The sequence below is a fragment of the Chlorocebus sabaeus genome, chromosome 15 (assembly GCF_047675955.1).
Source record: "Chlorocebus sabaeus isolate Y175 chromosome 15, mChlSab1.0.hap1, whole genome shotgun sequence".
In the NCBI taxonomy this organism is placed as follows: Eukaryota; Metazoa; Chordata; class Mammalia; order Primates; family Cercopithecidae; genus Chlorocebus; species Chlorocebus sabaeus.
In genome coordinates, this window is record NC_132918.1 from 7,543,039 (window position 1) to 7,559,807 (window position 16,769).

Sequence of the window (16,769 nt, forward strand, 5' to 3'; positions counted from 1 at the left end):
ACAACCGACTGTGCTGCCAGTTATATGAATGTATAGCACATACAACGACGTTCAGTATATACTTCACAATGATAACAAACGACTAACTTACCGGCTTATATCTTTACTATACTATAATTTTAATCATTATTTTAGAGTGTACTCCTTATTTTAAAAAGTTAACTTTGAAACAGTTGCAGTTAATCATTCAAAAGATATTCCAGAAGAAGATATTATTATCATGGAAGATAATAGCTTCATACCTAATACTGCTTCTGAAAACCTTTCAGTGGGACAAGATGTGGAGGTGGAAGACAGTGATATTGATGATCCTGACCCTACGTAGGCCTAGGCTAATGTGTGTGTTTGTGACTTAGTTTTCAATTTAAAAAATCATGTTAAAAAATATAAAAATTACAAAAATATTTTAAATTTTAAAAGCTTATAGAATAAGGATATAAAGAACATTTTTATATGGTTGTACAGTTTGTGTTTTAAGCTAAGCATTATTAAAAGAGTAGAAAAGTTTTTTTAATTAAAAAGTGTATAAAGTAAAAATGTTACAGTAAGCTAACGTAAATTTATTATTGACTTTTGAAAACAATTTTAGTGTGGCCTAAGTGTACAGTATTTATAAAGTATACAATATAGTAATGTCCTAGGCCTTCACATTTCCTTACTACTCACTCACTGACTCATCCAGAGCAATTTCCAGTCCTGCGAGCTCCAATCATGGTAAGTACCCTATACAGGTGTATCATGTTTTATTTTATACAATATTTTTACTGTGTCTTTTCTGTGTTTAGACACACAAATACTTACCGTTGTTTTACAATTGCCTGTAATATTCAGTACACTAACAGGCTGTACAGTTTTGCAGCCTAAGAGCAATAGGCTATATACCACATATATAGCCTACATATGCAGCAGGCTATGCCTAAGTACATCTATGCATAAGTACACTATGTGATGTTGGCACAATGATGAAATAGCCTAACGATGCATTTCTCAGAATGTATTCCTATCATTATTTGATGCATGACTGTATATAATTAATTCAATATATTCAATGTCTTATTTAATGACATAGCATGGGACTAGTAAATGGGACAACTAGGCTGTACCCTTTTCCTCAATACACAGTGACACACAAAATTGAAATCTACTACTTTCAATTTTTCCTTCTAATCATAAAATCTTAAAATATCCCAAGCTGTTCTTGAGCAAATTAAACAAAATCTATATGGAAATTTATTGACAAGGTATAAAAGGAACTTTGGGAATTGTCACATTAATATTGCTACAACTCTCTTGGATTTGACAGTCATGGCTGTTGTCCAGTTGTAGGTCCAAGTGGAATTATGTGACTTTGCTATACATATCAATTTGCTTTTTTAGCCCGAATCATGGTCCTCTTCTCCCTCCTTGTTTTGGAAAAGTAGGAGATGCATAATGGGGATCTCATTTTAATTAAAAAGAACAACATAAACTTTTTTTCCAAAACATTGTATTGTAAAAATAAACACTATACCCAAACTTATTAGTGCCTAAAAATCCGGAAATACAGTTTTAAAGAAATAAAACATCTTTAAAGTCATCCTAGGGAAACTGGGTGAAAGATAAATGAGAACACAGTGCTAGTTTTGAAACATTTCTCTGAATCTAAAATTATTCCAATATAAAACATTTATTTTTTTAAGGGCAGTATAAAAATGAGTGTGGTAGACTAAAAAATGGCCTACCAAAAGATATCCACATCTTAAACCCTAGAAACAGTGAATGTTACTTTATTTGACAAAAGGGGGAAAAAACAAGGATAAAGAGGCTATGAAGGTGTGTTTCAGTTAATCATATAATGGGATTATGATAAGTAAAACAGACAGCCTCACAGCTCTGTAGCCTAGCTGTCCTTAACTCTGGATCTCCTGAGTAGATTTTGGGAGAATAGAGTGAAATAAGATTATTGTCTGGATAGGCCCTAAATGCACTCACAAGTATTATTATAAGAAGGGGTGTCATAATTCATTCCATGATGCTACAACTGAATATTTAAGACTGGGTAATTTGTAATAAACAGAAATTTATTTTTTTATGGTTCTGGAGGTTGAGTAGTCCAAGATCGAGGATCTGGCAGCAGGTGAGGGTCTTTTTGTTGCATCAGCCCATGGCAGAGGGTGGAAGGGCGAGAGGGCAAGAAAGAATAATAAATCAAACTTACAACCTCAAGCTCTTTTATAATTAGCATCAATCCATTCATGACGATGGAATACTCATGACCTAAACACCTCCCTTTAGGCTCCACCTTCCAACGTTTGTTAAATTGGGGATTAAGTTTCTAACACATGCTTTTTGGGGGATACATTCAGATCATATCAAAAGGGCGAATGGATTTTGTATACACAGAGAAGTTGATGTGAAGATGGAGCAGAGAGATGTTTGAAGATGCTAGCCTTGAGACTGGAGTCACATGGCTACAGTCCAAGGGATGCTGGTAGACACAAGAAGATGAAGGAGGCATGGAACAAATTCACCCCTGGAACCTCCAGAGGAAGTATGGCCCTACTGACACCTTGATTTCTGTTCAGTGATACTGATTTCCACTTCTGGCTTCCAGAACTGTGAGAGAATAAATTTCTGTTGTTTTAAGCCATCAAGTTTGTGGTAATTTTTTACAGGAAATAAATATAATTGGCAAAGAATATTTTAAAATTCAACCACAGAAGAAGAATAATAAATAGCCAATAAGCACATGAGAGATGCTCAATGTTAGTAATAATTGAAATAACTGTCAATAAAGCAATTAGTTAACTCATTCATTATCTCTCAGATCAAAAAATTAAAGAGACTGAGAATTTAAAAAATTATGTAATGCAGTTTTCACTGAAGATATTAACATACCCAATTAACTGTCATTGTAGACTACCCAAGGTCTTACAGTCACTTCAAAACTCAATGAGTGAGTAAATAATGAGCATTTGAGTTTGGCAACTGTTTAGTACTTTATAAAGATGTTTTATTATGTAAAATTTTTCATGTATAAAAAAATATAGGATGCTCACGGTCAATCTTATTTCATTTATGACCCTTGCTAGCTTCCCTAATCTTTCCTTAAATCTATATATCATATTTTATATAACATATATAATTTATATATACTATATATATAACGTGTGTGTGTGACTAGTGTTCCATACTTTGATGAAATTCTCTTTTCATCTACTTACATTTTTCCAGAACTAGGAATTTTATACCAGAAAGTTTTCAGAAATAAAAGCAAAAGAGGCTCATGCCTGTAACACCAGCAGTTTGGGAGGCCGAGGCAGACAGATCACTTGAGGTCAGGAGTTTGAGTCTGGCCTGGCCAATATGGTGAAACCCCGTCTCTACTAAAAATACAAAAACTAGCCAGATGTGGTGGCATGCGCCTGTAGTCCCAGATACTCAGGAAGCTGCGGCAGGAGAATCACTTGAACCCAGGAGGCAGAGGTTGCAGTGAGCTAAGATCAGGCCACTGCACTGCAGCCTGGGTGACAGAGTAAGACTCTGTCAAAAAAAAAAGAAAAAAAGAAAAAAAAAAGGAAAAAGAAAAGAAAAGCAAGAGAAAGACTTTCCTCTAAAGATCAAAAGGTTTAAAACTCTGGTGCCCTTATACTGTATGGCAAAAAGCCATATATCTGTTAAGGTGTGTGTGGCAGAGAGTGTGTGTAAGGTATCCTACATTTTTTCCCTTGGATCTCAATCTATCAATATCTTCTTCTTGTCTTTAATCTCTCCTCTACCTCTCTGCCACTCTTATAAATATATTTAAGTTGCTTCAAATGACCCCCTGCCAAAAACCAAAGCAAAAAACTTCTGATTCCACAGTTCCTCTACCCATCACCCTATCTCTTTTCTTCCTTAACAACCAAACTTCTTGAATAAATAGACTACATATTCCTTTACCTTTTCACTTCCCATTTACTTTGCAACTCACAGTAATTAGAGCAAAAACATTTACCTGAAACCACTCTCACTAATGAGTATTCAACAGGTGATGGGATCATGATACTAAGCAAAACAGATGTGGCCCTTACCCTCACAGCTCTGTGGCCTGGCTGCCCTCGGTCCTTATATCCTAAGTAGCCAAGCACTCCCTTACCACTTGTCCTTATTGTCCCCTTCTACCCATTCAATTCAGCTCCTGCAAGGTTTCAGGTGAGCCGTGCATGATTTGAATGATGAAAAACATGGGCCTTATTCACTTTTCTACCTGACACCAAATCTGTGTTTAGCAGGTCAGCAAGATAAAATCTGAAGATGGCTGTTTCTTTCCAGCTATATTTATGACTGATATGAAATTGACCCTTTAGAACTCTGTGGTGGTTCCTAACATTACCAGAACTGTTCATGCCATCTTTATTTGTGCTCTGGGCACAGACAGAGCCTCGGTTTCCTAACAAGTTATTTAAACATTCAAGAAGGACTAATTTCTTGACATACCTGAGTTTTCAAGCTCTAAGAAGAGGGAGCAAAACCGTAAGTGAAATAAAACAATACATTGAGTCGCTGTAAAGGGATTTTTTTTTTTTTTTACTTAAAGTAAAATAAACTATAAATGTCTAGTCTGTTTCCAATAAGGAAATTTTAAATAACTAAAGGAATTGATTAGTTAATTGGAAAAGGTTGCTGAGGAATTGGATAATGCAATGTAGTATTATCAATGTTTTGCAACAGACTAAGTTGCAAGTGGAAAAAATGAATGAAAAGGCGAATCTCCTTTTTAAAGCAAACACTTGTGTGTTTGAAACTCATCAATAATGGCAAAGTAAGAAAAAGTCTTCACAGAGAAATACTAACCAGAGAATTAGCACATGAGATATTACATATAAACTCTTACCATAACATATGTGCACATACACACACACACACACACACACACACACACACAATGCATGCTCTGTCAATAAAAACACCAATCTTGGGGAGCAAAAAATACTACTAGAGAATATGACTTCTATTAGGTTAGGGCAAAAGTCATTGCTGTTAAAGTATGACAAAAACCACAATGACTTTTGCACCAACCTAATATTTTAATAATAACTAAGCTATTGTATTAGCTGTTATGCTTCAGAAGTTAATATATGTAAAAGGATATAATTATTGACAGTGTTTACAGTAAAATCTTTTTTTTTTTAGTGAGAGGATTATGTACACATATTGAGGTGGAGAGACAGAGGACATTAGAAATGAGAAGGGCTTTAATCATTCACCTTAAACAGGCCAAAAGATCCTATAAGCTCAGTGAGAGAAGGAGTCGTGTGTGTTTTGCTGACTATAATGTCGTCAGCAATTAGTAAATGTGTAAATGAAGAAACACCTATTTCCCATATCACCCAATACCCACATGGCCAGAGAAGAGATAGGGCCAGAAATGGAGCAGTGAAGATAAAAATAATGGCCGGGCACCGTGGCTCATGCCTGTAATCCTAGCACTTTGGGAGGCTGAGGTGAGCAGATCACCTGAGGTCAGGAGTTCGAGACCAGCCTGGCCAACATGGTGCAACCCCGTCTCTACTAAAAATACAAAAGTTAGCCAGGCATAGTGGCACGTGCCTGTAATCCCAGCTACTTGGCAGGCAGAGGCAGGAGAATCGCTGGAACCTGGGAGGCAGAGGCTGCAGTGAGCCGAGATCTCGCCACTGTACTCCAGCCTGGGTGACAAAGTGAGACTCTGTCGCAAAAAAAAAAAAAAAAAAAGAAAGAAAGAAAGAAAAAGAAAAAAACATAATAATAATATGGTTGGGCTCTGTGTCCCCATCCAAATCTTATCTTGAATTGTATCCCCACAATTCTCACGTGCTGTGGGAGGGACCTGGTGGGAGATAATTTGAATCAAGGGGGTTGTTTCCCCCATACTGCTCTTGTGGTGGTGAATAAGTCTCAAGAGATCTGATGGTTTTATCAGGGGTTTCCACTTTTGCATCTTCCTCATTTTCTCTTGCTGCCACCATGTAAGGGGTGCCTTTTGCCTCCCGTCATGATTCTGAGGCCTCCCCAGCCATGCGGCACTATAAGTCCAATTGAACCTTTTTTTCTTCCCAGTCTCAGGTATGTCATTATCAGCAGTGTGAAAACGGACCAGTACAGAAATGAAGAGAGAAGAATGGTTTGATTAATACTGTCACCAACTGTCTCAGTTTAGTGGTGCCATGTTGTTGAGTGGATGTGAAAACGTGGAGTCAACAAGAGTAGTCTATTCTTTATAAAGTATAGGTGTGAAGAAAAGGAAAGGAAGGGAAAGGGATGAGGTAGTGGCTAGAGGAGGCTACTAGCTCAAGAAGGAGCTTTATCTGTTTGTTTGGAGATAAGATGAAGTAAACAAAGGGCAAAGATGAGAAAATGATTTCTGAGGAAGCAGCAGTTGGCACTACCCACACACTAACATATTGGCTTGGAGGCCACATGGTTAAACTGCAAGACCAATGAGAGGAGAATCAAAAGGCCCTTATGCTAGCCCTGCCTTTGGTACTCATCCACCTTCTGAGCTAACTTGGGTAGGCCACTTGAGCTCTCCAAACCTCAACTTTATCACCTGTGAAATAAAGAGATGGGAAAATACATATTTTTTTCATCAAAAATTAATCAAGAGGAAAGGGGTGTAAGGAAACATAACATAGGAAGACACGAGGCACTGTTACAACGCATTTGAGGGGACCTCTTTGTGAAATATCACCAATGGCTGTGCTCCTAGAGCGAGCTAGCAATTTCCAAGCCCAACAGAACTGCATACCCAACCCGTTTTAGTAGCCCCATTATTCGCTTCATCATTGTCCTTTTCTGCACTGACTTCACTGAGCAGGCCGCTATGGGAACTCTGTTTTCTAAGCCAGAAAGAACAAGCTGAGTCGTGCTATTGGTCCTTTTGTATCAAGATTTAGCAATCAGCACATTAATAAAGTCTCGAAGATTACTATCAGTATGAAAGGCAAAATTCACACAAAACAATTAATTAACAGCATTAAAACAAATGCATTGCTGAGGATGGAATTGGATCCAGGAGACAAAATGGGTTAAAAAAATTTTTTTAAGGAATGCTCTAATTGAAAACTGGCAGCGGCAGAAGACACAGTATAGTTAAAACAGTATCTTATCAGAAAATTAGCAAAATGTAATTTTTATTGGGTTTTACAGATGTTATTTTTAACCACATCAAAAATCCCACCTCATGGCTATTGGCACAAATTGTCATAATTACTATAATTTGAAGTCTGAGCAATGGAATGGCTGTTGAGATAGTTATCTCATCCTCAGGCTAAGTCTGCATTAGTTGAGCAGCCAGGAGAAGGAGCTCATGTTTTTGTACTTGGTCTGGACTTCATTTGTGTCCTTTATCCGATCTCATTCTTAGGAATATTGAAGAATAATTTTTTTCCACCTGAAACACTGGAGAAAATCAGGAGGTTAATATTAAGAGTGTTGAGGTCGCCTTTAATTAACATACCAATCACCTCACCTCCAATCTGTGAGCAAAGTGTTGCATTTTGTTCTATTTTTACATTTTCTAGTGAACTCTATCATATTTAATGCATATACTACATTCTGGGCATAATATCTTCAGCTACCTACATAAGCACAGTGGATGATGCCAAGCTAAGAAAAAGAAGCTTTTAATATTTCTGATATCCAATTTCACATATTTTCATTGCCACTTGGAGAGCAAAAACATAACTAAACATGTCCAAAGTATATCTAACTTATAAATAAGAACATGAGACCAAGAAATGTCTCAGAAGAATTTCTGTGGATTACTTATATTCGCAGACTCACAGTGATATCAATGACAGAAACAATTATGGTAGTGCTATAATTTAGATTTGGGGATATAGACAGCGCAGCTAAGAGGCTCTAGGAATGCTCAGCCAAGACAAAGAGAGGTCTCAATAATAAAATGAGTGCGATCAGATTTAAGGACACAATTTCAAACAACCAAAAAATAAAAATTGACAGACTAGGCCGGGCGCAGTGGCTCATGCCTGTAATCCCAGCACTTTGGGAGGCCGAGGTGGGTGGGTCATGAGGTCAGGAGTTCGAGACCACCTGGTCAACATGGTGAAACCCCATCTCTAGTAAAAATACCAAAAAAAAAAAAAAAAAAAAGCCAAGTGTGGTGGCTTGCACCTGTAATCTCAGCTACTTGGGAGACTGAAGCAGGAGAATTGCTTGAAACTGGGAGGTGGAGGTTGCAGTGAGTCAAGATCGCACCACTGCACTCCAGCCTGGGTGGCAGAGCAAGATTCTGTCTTGGGGGAAAAAAAAAATTGACAGATTAATTTAATGATCACCCAAAGCTGAGTGATATCATTGCAATCCAGCCTGGGTGACAGAGCAAGACTCTGTCTCAGAAATAGATAGATAGATAAATAAATAAATAAATAAATAAATAAATAAATAACAGACTAATTTAATGACCACCCAAAGTTGAGTGATGTCATTGTCACTTTAGGCCATAGAAAAATTTCAAAATGTTTTCTTTCAAACTCTAAGCCATAATTTAACTAAAGTATTGTATAAAGAAGGGACATGGATTAAATTCACACATTCAAAAGATACTATGTGCTTACACTGTTCCAGGCCCTGAAGAAACAGTAATGCATGAGAAGTGCTGCTCCCAGTAGAGTAACACAGACAGGAATAATATAGGCAGCAAACAACAAAATAAGTATGTAATATAATGCCAGATAGTGTACGTGTTTTGGAGAAAAGTCAAACAGGGTAAGGAAATGGAGAGTGATGGCAGTTTAAATGAGAGAGCCCGCTCAAATAAGGTGATATGGAGCACACACCTAAAAGAAGTGATGGAAAAATTCAGGGTGATACACGGGGAAAGGGGATTCCAGACAGAAGAAACAATACTGCAAAGATGCTGAGGTAGAAACGTGCCAGGAGGTTAGTGAACAAGGACAGAGTGGTAGGAGAGAAGGCAGGGGAAGCAGGCAGGCTACATCATATAAACCTTTCATAGACCATGGTAGGGACCTTAGGTTTATTCCGAGTATGGCTAGGGGCTCAGAGGGTTTTGGGTAGTGGAGTAATGCAATCTGACTAATGTTACAAAAAGTTGATTCTGCTGCTGGATAGAGGATAGCAGTGAAAGTCATGAGAACAGTGACAAGGCTACTACAAGAACTATTCAAGCCAACTAGATAGTGGCTTGAAGCTGCATGATAGCAGTGAAGGGAGTGAAGACTGGTCAGATTTAGGATATATGTTGGATGTGATACCAGTAGGACTTGCCAATAAACTGGATGTAAGAAACAAGAGAAAGAGAGGAATCTAAAATGACTCCTAGATTTCTGGCCTGAGAAGATAAATAAACATAATGATTCTCATTGGAATGGGGAAGATTTGAAGTAGTATGGGTTTTAGATGTTGGGATGGGAGTCAATAATTATGTTTCAGTTATCTTAAGATTTGCTGGCCATGGAGTGTGAGATGCCCATTAGATACTCAAATGGAGGTGACAAATAGGTAATTGTATATATGGGTCTGAGTGCAGGGGAGAGGTTGGACCAGACTTATAAATTTGGAAGCCATTAGCTCATACATGTCATTGAAAGCCATGAGACTGGATGCACTCGCCTGGAGTGAGGATGGACAGAAAGGAGAATCCAACCTGGGATTGGAAACACAGGAGAATTTCTCAAATGTAGCTGAGAAAGATTACTTGACCTGTACAGGGCCTTTTTAACACTATAACAAATAATTAAGCAGGCTGACTTTGAACAGACAAGGGGGATAATCGGGTTCAGAGTGGACCATAATCTGCATTTACTTAATCTCACCTTATTATTGGTATTACTTTTATTTTTATACAAAGCCAAATACTGAATAAATGAATAAATAGAGTGGAGTTTTGGGGAACTTTTACAGTAAATACTAAATAAGCCTTCTTCTAATGCAGATGGCCAATGGATCACATTTTGAGAAATGCTGCTCTAATGTGCATCTTGGAAAGGAGCAACAATTAAGGGAAAAACATAAGTTCTAGAGTAGTCACCAATTCTTTCAAGGGATAGACTATGTCAGTAAGTGAAAAATCTGTGCCTTCACTGGAAATGATGCAGCAAAAAAGAGACAAAAATCACTGTAGAAAGTATTTAGGTTAGCTCTCAGAAAGAAGCTGTCCTTTGGGAGGCCGACACGGGTGGATCACGAGGTCAGGAGATCGAAACCATCCTGGCTAACACAGTGAAACCCCGTCTCTACTAAAAATACAAAAAATTAACCGGGCGTGGTGGTGGGCACCTGTAGTCCCAGCTACTCTGGAGGCTGAGGCAGGAGAATGGCGTGAACTTGGGAGGCAGAGCTAGCAGTGAGCTGAGATCACACCACTGCACTCCAGCCTGGGTGACAGAGTGGGACTCTGTCTCAAACAAAAAGAAAAGAAAAGAAAAAGAAAGAAAGAAGCATGTCCTAAAGTAAGAGTCATGTGATACTAAAAGACTAGGAAGAGTCTAGGAAAAATTTAAAGGAAATGGAGGAAGAATCTTACCCTAAAGTAATTTAAAGTAAAAAAATTTATAGAATTACTTGAAATAAATTTAATACCTGTACACATTCTGGTTTTTGCTTGCTAAGTTAAAATTACATTTCTAGACGCTTTTTTTTTTTTTTTTTTTAGACACAAAACAAATTTTGAGTCATTTGAAATGGGAATCAATTATTTTGATACCTCAGTCTTCTAGAAAGCACCTTTCTGGACATATCAAATACTCAGTTCAAGCATTCAGAATGTGATTAAATCTGGAGTTCAGTAATGACACTAGCCAAAAAGATGGCATAAGATGTGTTGGGATGAGTTGGCTTATGTCCTGGGAAAAAAAGGATGCTGATTGTTCTGAAAACCACAGCGCTTAGTTTAATAGCCAACAATTGCCAAAACTAAAGCGAAAAGAGATGAGGAGGGTCACAGGAAATGGAAAAAAGTCAAAAGTCAATTAAAGAATGGAGGGGCAGACACCCTGATGTCTGGAATCAGCTCAAAGGACACCAAAGCATTTTGCAACAGCTCTAGAAATCCGACACCAAGAACTCACCTCATTCTAGGAACTTGTTAAAGGGAACACAAACCCTAGGCAGCTCAACCATGAGACGAACAGCAGTGAGATGAATAGATACACATTTGGAAGGTGTATGGACCTCTGGACCGTAATGATAAACATAAGTGATCAAACTTTGATTATTACTTTTAAATAAACTTTATTCAAAGGAAAATGTATGTTCTATTTTCAAATAGCTTCTAGTACATGGTGAAAATTTATCTACTGTGTATGAGACGTGGCATAAGGCACTGGAAGTATTCATGTATGATGGAGTTCCAACTTTCAGTGATTTAGTAGGGCGAGGGAGAAGGAAGGAGGCTGATAAGGACAGATGAGTAAAACGGGAGTTTACAGTACAAAATGGTGTGGCAATGCAAAGAAAGGGGGCATAAACTCTAACCGGGGCTGGTAGAGAGATTAGGGAAAGATTTTCAAAAAAGGCAATGTTGACTTGAGCTTTGGATGATAAATAGTGCTCAGGATGAAAATGATTTAAAGATTTGAACTTCAGCTATTTGGAAATAATCCACTTTTTGAAATATTTTATTCCCCCAATTGCACTAAGTAACTGAGGCATCATTCTATATAAATCAATTCAAGTGAACATCTGGCAGTTCTTATTGTCATAGCAAAGTTTAGAATACTGAATCAACTTTGAAAATTAATCAGGTGTCTACAGCAGACAGGTAATCCACATATTAGAAATATAAGTTTGTATTCAATATGGGGTACAGTGAAATGCTTTCAGCTTAGAAAAAGATGCTGTGGAAACAAATTATCCTGCAGGGTTACTATGAGTTGGATTCCAGTTGGGTAATACTCAGGCAACAAAAGGTATGTTTCATGTTTTCATATTCAACTCCTAACAGAACTATGAACAAAAATAAAGAGAAATCTAAACTTTCTCAAATCTCAGAGGTATTCTGTTTTTTATTCTCTATTATAATTTCTTTTGCCAGTTATTACTAAGGAAGATTGACTGGCTGCTACTTTTTAACCTGGTTTACGTGTGCTGAAAAACAAATAACACAAAGGAATTTTTCAATAAAATATGACTAATGAATTAGAAAGTGCTATTCAGTGCCTTGTGAACATTTTATATTATAAGCCCTTTTTCCTCACTAAGATATTCCCCAAAACAACCCCCCCAAAAAAGAATTTCATTGCAGAAGCATGAAATATGATAACTATAAGAACAATTATAATCATTTTCCTTAGCATACAGCAACTATGAATGACACATGTAAATAGCTCCAATATATTCATTTAATATTACTGATAATTAACGTGTGCACTAAATTAGAATTGCCTTTATCAGTCAGAGTTGTAAAGCGCCACAACAGCTTAGAGATTACTAGAGGAACTGATACCTGGGTGAAGAATGTGCCCAGCCTGCTGATAACGGAGGAGTGTATGGACTTTTAATTCCATAAATAAACAGAGTGTTTTCAAACATTGGACTTCATCAAAATTTAGCTGAATTAATTAGTTAAAAAACACTGCATATTTGCCTACATCCTTTTATTCCCTGCAGGAGCTAAATACCTTTTCTCATTTGCATCTGTTGGATATAGAATTGTCCTAATTTTGAAATTTCAGCAAGCCCCACAAAATGCATTGCAAGTAATTTTTGTAGCGATTTTTACACAGTTATATCAAGTGGTAAAGTGATTTGTTCAGGACACTACTTTGACTTTCTCCCAGATATCATCAGAAAAATAATGTTTTTTTAGTTTAGGAATATGTGTGAAAAGAAATGTTATCTCACAACTCTCTTACACTCGAAATAATATTAATTCAGAGCAATTCTGAAATAAAGTATAATAGGGCTGAAACTGACCACTTTGTGGTATGCCTGAAAGAAGCAAATGTATTCTAAACAACTTGGATATCAAGAATGCCAACACTTGGAGTATTAGAATATCTGGCTTGTTGCAGGTGCTTCAATAAATGTTTGCTGAATAAAGAAAATTCAATGAAAAAAATTTTTAAGTAAACCTTGAACAAAAAGATAAAACTTAGTGTTCTGAAGAGACATTACTTATTTCTTTGAAGTAAAATAGTATTTTGTATGTTTTCAACCTTAATACCTCAAAAACCCGCATACATACTTATTTCCCTTCCTTTGACACTACCTTAGTCTGAGCCATCATTACCTCGCTCCTTGTTGACTGAAACAGTCGTAATAGGCTACTTGTCCCACTTCCTCCCCCTATTCTCACCGATTTTCCATTGTCTAAGCTGAGTGACTTTTGTAAAACATTTTCCATGTCCCCTCATTCCCTCAGGGTAAAAAACTAAAGCATTCAAGGCACTTCGTGGTGTGGCCACAGCCCGTCTCTCCAACCTCTTTCATCTCTATGACTCAACCAATGGCACTTGGTGCTGCAGCCATATTCAACTTTGTGCAGTTTTTCTACATGCCATGCTTTCACCCCAGGACCCTTGTACATGCTGTTTCCTGTTGGAAAGCTTTGGTCTCACTACACTCTTGGTCTTCTATCATGAATCTGCCTTACCTCTACTTGTCTTGAAGGTTTTAGTTGGATACTCTTACTCAAGGAGACTTCCCTAACTGGACCTCCACCTCTTTCAAGTCTACATTAATACATCCTGTATTACTCTGTGCTTTTATTTAGCTGATGATCAATGATTTGGCTTATGTGGTATTACCTCTTAGTAAAGTCCTTCAGCCCCACAAATTAATGTAATACCTGGCACATCATAATCATTCACTAAATACTCTGTGAATAATTGCTGTATTTAAAAATACAGTAATCTTCTTTGGTGTCATTAATATAATAATTTGTATTATATTATTTTAATATAATAATTTGATAATATAGTTAAAAGAGACCTATAGCAAAAGTTAAGAGGTTTGAATCATCATCCTTGCTCTTTTGTTAGCTGTAAATAATTTCTCTAGACCCCTATTTCATCTGCAAAATAGGTATATGCCTTGCCCCTTCTACCTTACAAAAGGATCCAGAGCTCTCAAGTAAGTGAAAGTGCTTTGGAGAATACTAAGCACTAGTCACGCAAGGTATTACTATCATTATCATTACCATTCCTAAACGCCTAAATTGCCATTTTGTTTTGCCATATTTCTGCTCAAAAGTCCTTAGTATCTCCACCCTCTTGTTCTCTACTCACCGGCTCTGCTCTCACCGGACTTCTATCATCAACAGTATTGTCCCAAAGCATAGCTTTGTGAATTGGTGACCAATATCATGGACATTTCTGTGTTTCATTCTAGGTTTTGTCTGACTGTCAGCAACTCCAGGGGAATGTATCCTTGCCTCTTGGATCATATGCTCAGGGCTCCACATACGGAAGCCTGGCTGTATTCTCCTGGCCAACAGACATGGTCCGTGGTCCTCCCAAAACCACAACTAAGCCAGTACCATAAGAGTGAACCTCAGGACAGCTGCAGAGAATACTGGAGCAAAAATGGCCATGCTCACCTACTGGGCCAAGCAGACAGCAAACAGCCCTAGTTGCTGCCGGCAGTCATTTTGCAACAATAAGTAAAGCCTCGTTAGATAAAGTCAACACCACAGATGGCAAACAGAGACATGAAAATATCTAATCCTTGGGTCATACTTGAGCTGCTGATTCACGCTCCCCTGATGCTAGCAATATACTCAGCATTTACTGGTAATCAGGAGGATGCAAATCTACATCTTGACACTGAATGTGACATCTTGAAGTTTCTCCTAGAAAATGGATTTTAAAAGTTCTTTTCTTCCTTATAACAATTCTTGAAAGAGACTTAAAATTCAAATCCATATTCAACTAATGCTTACAGAGAAAAGAGGTAAAATTTATAAAAAAAATTTGTTGAAATCTTTTCAAGTAAAGACTTTATTAATTCAAAGTATTATTGTAAGAATAATCATCGTTGATTTGACTATTTGCCTTACTTTTAGTTCAGCTGCAGGTCTCCGATATTATTAAAACATAAAGTTAATGCACAGAAAAATATATTATTTTCTACAAAATCAGTATCCAAGGGGGAAAAAAAGTACATGTGACCTAGGAAACAGAACCTTAAGAAGCACTTTATTGTTAAAATTCCAGCCTGGCTTTTCTATCTGAATCTTTCAAAAATGTTTTTGGCTCTATGGTTTTGGTAAGATCCAGGTTAACTCAAGCTTGTCAGAATTGCTTTCTTCAGAAGTAAGCAGTTAGATCAGGAAATAAACCACAAAAATTCCTTAATTGCTAGTCATCTAAGCAAGGTCTTATACTTTGGCTGAAAAAAAAAATACACCAAAGGAAAGAAATACCCAGCAATCTTTTTCTGAGTATTTTTTTTCTCACAAGCTAAGAAAAACAGCCTAGCCTTAGTCAAAAGAATATAGAGGAGATGGCTCTTCAAACCTTTCTTTCTAGGTAGAATTAGCCATTTAAGCTTTGTCCACATTAGCACTAAGCTAGCAACTCTGGAGTGTCTTCCCTAACATTACTTTGTCAATGTGTTTATTTAATATTAATCCTGTGTGTTTTAGAAATTGGTCTGAACTGAACTATGTAAGAATTGCCTCCAAAAAGACTAAACCATGTACTACTAGTCCCTTAAACTATTTGTGATAGTAGCTTATTTAGTATTCATTTAAGGTTTTATAATGAAATCATACTTCCCATTTGCAGAATGTCAACATATCATTAGACGGTTTACCATCGACCATTGCTCACATGCTCTAGGTATGGATGTAGCTTGTCTAATCTCCAATCGTTGGCAGGGTAAGTGTTTTGCAAAAGTTTAAATAAGTAGTATGTGTTTAATGGCTTCATGGTTCAGACACAATTGGTCAACAGAATCAATTGATTAGCAAATAGAAACTAAAAGTGACAATAATAAAGTTAGTATATAAGTATATAAGTTATAATAAGCCACTACTATGCTAACAGGGTAAAAAATATATACATTCTACATCTCGCAACCACTCTGCAAAGTAAGTTTTATTAAATTTGTGTTACAGAAGAGGAAATTGAGGATTGGAGATGTTAAGGGACTTTTCAAAGTATTAGAGTTTGAATTAGATTAACCCTACACAGCAGGAATAATTAACTATCTTTTCTGGTAAAGTCACCATACAGAATTCAACTTGCCATTGACTTCTCTGTTTGTCAGGGCTTGTTTCTTTGTTTTACTTTTAAAAAGTGTATAATAATGCATTTAGATGCATAGAAATATTAGCATAGTAATTCAATATTAGTATAGAATTTGAAATGAGCATAGAATTTCAAGTGTAACTCTCACGGAATTATTGATGAATCTGAGACTTTCTGAAGATAAAATCTTCCAGGATAAAACCTAGTTATTGAATACATGACTGTAAATGAGTCACAGAGGAGATGACCACGTCCCCTTGCTAGCTCCAGGGTTTCCCAGCCACTAAGGTGAAGTTTGAGTAACTCAAGAAGCTCATGGGAATCCTTTGGCCTGTACACCTGCTTCTCTGAGACGGAGCATGGCACCTGGCCACAGATAGTCTAAGACAGTAGTTGGTGACTAGGTATAGGATATGATTTCTAAGTCTATGATGCATTAATTCTGCGGTTTGTGCATAATCGTCTTCCTTAGAGTGTGGTCCGGGCTTCTGGTAGCATTACAGACAGTCAAGGCCTTGACTTTCTTCTCCAGTTAAGTTCAACTGCTGGAGGATAACAATGCTAGGAGGTTTGCAAAGCCCTTATTTTAAG